This window comes from Belonocnema kinseyi, chromosome 5 (genome assembly GCF_010883055.1).
Source record: "Belonocnema kinseyi isolate 2016_QV_RU_SX_M_011 chromosome 5, B_treatae_v1, whole genome shotgun sequence".
Lineage (NCBI taxonomy): Eukaryota > Metazoa > Arthropoda > Insecta > Hymenoptera > Cynipidae > Belonocnema > Belonocnema kinseyi.
This window is the reverse complement of record NC_046661.1, coordinates 136,021,073-136,027,688: the sequence shown is the minus strand read 5'-3', so window position 1 is coordinate 136,027,688 and position 6,616 is coordinate 136,021,073.

Here is a 6,616-nt window from a genome sequence, read left to right as displayed (position 1 = left end):
CATTGACTGATCCTTCACATTTCTGTGGGAGATACCGTGCATCCTCTTATCGAGGAGCTGTTCACGAAAGTTTTTCTCTTGTGCTTTCTTAATCCGGGCTTTTAGGAGTGAGGGCTCGAGATAGATAAGATTTGATGCCTTTTGCTTACCTCTGACACTGAAGTCAAGTCCGAGTGTTTCAGCAGTCTCCTCCGCTGCAGTGTACAGAAACGATCCTTTGCCCACTTCTTCGTGATTCCTGACCATTTTAAGAAGAGGGTCTCTTCCATTTACAACTCTATGTGCTGTACCCAGAATAATCCTGTGGTAAAGACATTCAAGACTCAATATTCCGCGACCCCCTTGACGGCATGAGATGTACAGTCGCGGAACGGAAGACTTAAGATGCATGCTTTCGTTTATGTGGATAACCTTTCTTGTCCCGATATCTAGGGACCTGAGCTCGTTGTTCGTCCACGGAACTACTTTAAATGAATAGAGTACTACTGGGACGGCAAGCATGTTCGTTGCAGATACTTTGTTCCTCGCCGACAGTTCTGAAGACTAAATCTGTCGGATGAGACGTTTGTATCTGCTTCGGAGAGTATCCTTTATAGATGTCACATCCTGAATGCGGCTCTGTGGCACGCCCAGGTATAGCGAAAAAGAGAGAAGGTGAAGAATATAAAGATAAAGAAAAAGAGAAACTAAAGGAGTACATAGCCAAAAGGGGAAGAATATAAAGCTAAAGAAACAGAGAAACTAAAGGCGTATATAGCGAAAAAGAGAGAAGGTGAAGAATATAAAGCTAGAGAAAAAGAGAAACTAAAGAAGTACATAGCATTCAAACAAATCAGAGCTTTAAAACCACACACGTTCAACTCACAATTGACATTGAAAGGAAGCGTTGTACATGTTCCATCTGATATAAATGAATTGCTTAGTACATTGCCAAGACCATTTAATCAAATGAATATTGTACAATTAATATTTAAAAGAAGCCTTTTACATCAGTCTGATTACATAAATGAAATTGTAAGCCCAGCTGCTATTTGCGACGCATTAAGTTACTTATTATCGACTACACTGTATCCAAAATATGAAATTAAAGTAGATCAATCCTTTTTAAATCAGTATGAAGGAAATTATGATGTTAAACTTGACTTTGTAATAGAAGATGAAGACAAGGATGAGAAAGATAACGTTAGTGATTCTAAAATAAAAATTGTAGACGATGGGGAGGATAAAATAAGCTATACAGTTAATTACAAAACTGATGGTGATAGTAGTGACATTGAAGAGGAGATTGCAAATGATATTTTACTTTCAGACAGGAATGCAGAATCTGCAAAAATTGTCCAAATTGTAGCGCCTGGACAAGATATTCAAACAGTTTCTTGGACAACACCTCATTTAAGCGCACTATGTCATCCTAGAATTTTCGGAGGTTATGATCTTGCAGCAGATGTATCGGATACTGCTAGAATCAAATCCGAAGTTACGCGAAGTGATAGAATAGCATGCGAATCCAAATATCTCTTATACATATTTGGCGAACAAAGAAATGCATAGTAATCTGTCTGCTCAGGTTAATGTATATTTGCGCCAACTTAAAACAAACGAAAACTTGACAGCAGAAAATGTTTTCAGAATAGTATTCGTTGATGACGCGATTAGGCACGATGTGGGCTATAAGGTATTGAAACAAATTCGTTTGTCGCCTGCATATTTGGAAGGTGAGAAAAAGAAAATATACCTGCGGAAAGATGGTGGCCAGAATTAATGCAGATGTTAGCATACGTTCTTAGTAACTTCATAGCAATCTTAAATTATTTACAATAAAAAGGTGGTCCATTGCAAGAGTATTCTGTTGTGGAGCATTACTTTAGAATAGAATTTCAATTAAGAGGTTCTCATCATGCATACTGTTTTCTTTGGCTTAAAAATGCACGGGATTTCGGTACAAATGATTTGAAAAACGCTAAAAATGAATCGAATTTATTAACAATTTTATCACTTGTGAGTATGTTCAGGACAATCCTTTTATGGATGTGCAGCGGGACAAACATACTCACACGTGCGATAAAGGCAGAAAGAATAAAATGAAATGTAGATTCGATTATCCGCTCTCAGGTATGACTCGAAACATGATACTAGATCCTTTAAAAGATGTCGGTAACGAGACAATGACGATAGCAAAAAATAATTTAAAAGAGATTAGAAAATTAATGCATTATTATTACAAAAATTCAAGAGAGTTAGTAGAATTTGGTGATATTTCGAAGCGATTAAATTGAACAGAAGACGAGCATATATTAACAATTAGAATTTCGATAAAAAAAACTAGAATATTTTTGAAGAGAACGAGTACAGAATTAGAGATAAATTGTTATAATATAGATATCCTGAATTTATTTGAGGCTAATATGGACATTCAGTTCATTCTAAATCCGTATAGCTGTGCATTGTATGTTGTTAATTATATAAGTAAAGTAGACAGCGGTTTGTCAAAATTATTACGTAAAACGGTAGAAGATTTGAACAATGGCAGTGCTGGAATTAAAGAAAAATTAAGAAAATTTTACAATGCTTTCTTGAATTGAAGATATATTAAAGAAAGATTATATAACCAAATATGAGAAGCGAACAGCTTCAAAAGAAAACATGTGTCTAGCAGATTTTGTGACTTTCCCTAAGCCTAGTAAGAAGAAAAATAAAAGCGATTATGAAGATGACGACTATATTAAAAAAGAAGATTATAAAAAATAACGCGATAGGCCAATGATTATTCGATTTAGAAGATATAATTAGAAACAAGATTCCCACAATTATTATAAAGAACAAGTAAGGTTGTATTTACCTTGGCAATACGAAGAAAGCGATATTATTGCTAAAAATTGTGAGCTTATTTACCACGAAAATATACACAGTCAAAGAGAACTAAAAGAAGTATTGCGCAGTTGGTTACGTAGTATTAGATGAAGTCATGGAAAATTTATTTGACGCTATTCAAGATATCAAAGAAGAAGAAATAGAAATATTCAATAAAAACAAATTAGTTAAAGACCAAGAAGTTGATATTTTTGAACAAACAAAAAATGAAACTATTAAAGATCATGCTTGCGTTAGTTTTACTGTTCCTATAAAGTTGCCCGAAGAAGTGGTCTACAAAATGATGGAAGAATTGAATGCTAAGCAGAGAGAAATTGTAATCCACACATTAGATTGGGTCAAGACAAGTCAATTTTAATTTTACATCTTCCTAAGCGGTTCTGCTGGTGTTGGGAAATCTACAGTAATAAATTGCATTCACCAAACTGTAATATATCATTTGTCTAGATTGCCCGGTGGCCTACAAGATGTAATGCATGTTTTATTGTGCGCCCCATCCGGTAAAACAGCGTTTTTAATAGGCGGAGTAACTTAACACACGGCTTTTAGACAACCAATCGCTCAAAATAGTTGGTTAATGCCAGATTTAAGTTCAGACCTCGCGAATGCTATTTGAGTACAATTTTTTCACTTTAAAGTTTTGATAATTGACGAAATATCGATGGTTGGAGCTAGAATGTTGAGTGAGGCAGATACTAGACTTCGACAAATCAAAGGCGTTTACGAACCTTTTGGTGGAATATCAGTGTTAGTTGTAGGAGATCTCCATCAACTGACACCAGCTATGGATGTTCCAGTATTTAAAAATCCAAGAATATCGTGCACGAGTGCAACAGCACATACATGTTTATGAGATTAATTCGAATTCTATGAATTAACCGACGTCATTATACAAAAAACGAATCAAAAACTAATTATAGCATTAAATAATTGAGCTAATGAAGGTATGACAAAGGAGGACGTTGATTAAATTAAATCAAGATGTGTAAATGAGAATCAAGTACCAGATCATGCTATTAGATTGTATGCTGCGAACTATCTGGTTGATTCTTATAATAGAAATAGAATAGAAAAATTCGAAGCAGTAGAATTTGTGTCTGAAGCTAACGATCACATAATGACAGATATTTCAGAAAAAAGAAAAAAATAGCTATTAGAGTCATTAAAAAGTTTTAAAAAACATCAGAATGTGCAGGTTTTCCATGCCAAATATTCTTTAAGATTGGTAAGAAAGATATGCTCACGAATAATATTGACGTTCAAAATGGAATTGACACCGTTTTCTTCTCCAGCTGGAATACCTTTCCATGAAATAGAATTCCAGTGGGAACAAGAAAACGGTTTTCTTTTCTTCGGATTTGCCGTTGCGAGGCTGTTTCGCCATTTTCAAGCGATTCGCGCTAGTGATACTGGTGCTTTGCTCCTACGATGCGCGACGCCGACTGCGCGCGGAGGAGGTGTGGCCCGATGACTGGACCAGTCGCTGCGCGATCAAATGAAAGTTAGTTTTTACTTCGTCTACGACGAGTACGGGTACCATTGTATCCTTCCCCCATCCTGATGATTCCTAAATAGGGGGGAACTTATTCGTTATTTATATGGATACCTTCTTTAATCCTTGGACTAATTATTTATTCATTCTAATTATATTGTGTTTCCTTAACTTAGCGCCGGACTCTCTCTTCGCCGAGAGTGTTCAGCCCGGAATGACTCAATCAAAAATGATTATTAATTAATTGGTTTCTTTAACTTAGCGCCGGACTTTCCCTTCACCGAGAGGTTGCAGCAGGGGTCTAATTAAAAAAAGCTTTTATTAATTAAATTGTTTTTTTCCCTTAACTTAGCTCCAAACTCTCTTTTAGCCGAGAGGGTTCAGCACGGATCAACTCAGCCAAAATTATTATTAATTTATTGGTTTCTTTAACCTAGCGCTGGACTCTCTCTTCGTCGAGAGGGTTCAGCACATGTCTTATTAAAAAAAATCTTATTAATTAAATTATTTTTTCCCCTTAACTTAGCGCCGGACTCTCTCTCTCTCTCTCTCTCTCTCTCTCTTCGCCGAGAGGGTTCAGCACGGATCACCTCAGCTAAAATTATTATTAATTAATTGGTTTCTTTAACTTAGCGCTGGACTCTCTCTTTCTCTCCAACGAGAGGGTTCAGCACAGGTCTAATTAAACAAAATTTTTATTAATTAAATTGTTTTTCCTTAACTTAGCGTCGGAATATCTCTTCTCCGAGAGAGTTCAGCACGGATCAACTCAAGCCGAAATTATTGTTAATTTATGGGTTTCTTTAACTTAGCGCCGCGCTCCCTCTTCACTGAGAGGGTTCAGTACGGATCTAATTGAAGAAAAAAATTTTTTTAATTATATTGTTTTTTCCCTTAACTTAGCGCCGGACTCTTTTTTGGCAGAGAAAGTTCAGCACGGATCAACTCAGCCAAAAATTATTATTATTTTATTGGTTTCTTTAACTTAGCACTGGACTCTCTCTTCGCCGAGAGGGTTCAGCACGCGTCTAATTAAACAAAATTTTTATTAAATAAATTGTTTTTCCTTAACTTAGCGCCGCACTCCCTTTTCGCTGAGGAGGTTTAACACGGATCAACTCAGCCGAAATTGTGATTAATATATTGGTTTCTTTAACTTAAGCGCCGGACTCTTTCCTTGCCGAGAGGGTCCAACTCCGGTTTAATCAACCAAACTGCCCCTCAGTAACCTTCTTTCTTACCTTAATGCCAGACTCTCGTTTTACTGGGAGGGTTCCGCCCAGGATTGGGTAAACAAGCAAGTTCTGGTATAAATAACGCCCAAATCTGATCGTGATTAGAAACAACAAATTTCCCTTTCATTGAATATGGCTCCCTATTTTCCCTCTAGGTAGGTGAGCCTACGAAGAAAAAAAACAAGAAGAGGAAGAGTCTGGCTCAGCGATGGATAGCTAGGCGCCAACGGGCAATAGCTGAGCAACTGGCTAACCCCGGACAGTACGTACCGTTGCCACCGAAACGACGTCGCAAAAAGGCGGGTAAAGGTAAAGGTTCGGGCCAAGCTTTTCCTCCTAGAAGAAGCCCTACAAATTTTTAATTCTCCTATCTCCCCGGCAAAAGTCCCAACTCCCCCTCTAGGCTTCGCCCAACAAGCAACCGGAGAAGAAGATGTTGTAAGTCTACGGGCCTCGCCCTTCGAGCTTTCTTCAAGGAAAAGCCCTTTGCCCGAAGAAACGTTCTCCACCGTGCCGACCAGCATCCAGGCCCGGCTTTTCTGGACAGCGGTACTCGGGCCGAAATTACCGTTCCCTTGGGGTCAAACAGACGAGTACCAGCCCAGAAGACCACGAAACCGTGCGATAGCGCCTGGGAAAGGCCTGGAAAGACGCGTAATTACCCCAACAAACACGGGATCCGTAGGATCGCAAAAGGCCCCGTCCTCCTAGTAACAAGATTATCCATGATAAACTACCCAACAAGAAGATACCGAGGTCTACCCTCCGGTATCTAACTGGCAGGACCAGCAAGTTACGCTCGCCAAATGCATGCTGCCCCGCGAAGCAGCAGGTTCTGGCCCAGATCTACAGAGGGATCGATCAATCTCATGCCATGGAACATACCGACCCCTCAGGACTATCTTTATCCTACTCTAAACAACGAAGTCTCAAGAATCCCCAACGGCTTAAATCAGTGGTCGTCCGACCATCCACCTCGACGTTAGCTCGCTGCAGCCTCTTCTAAAATAAAAAAACA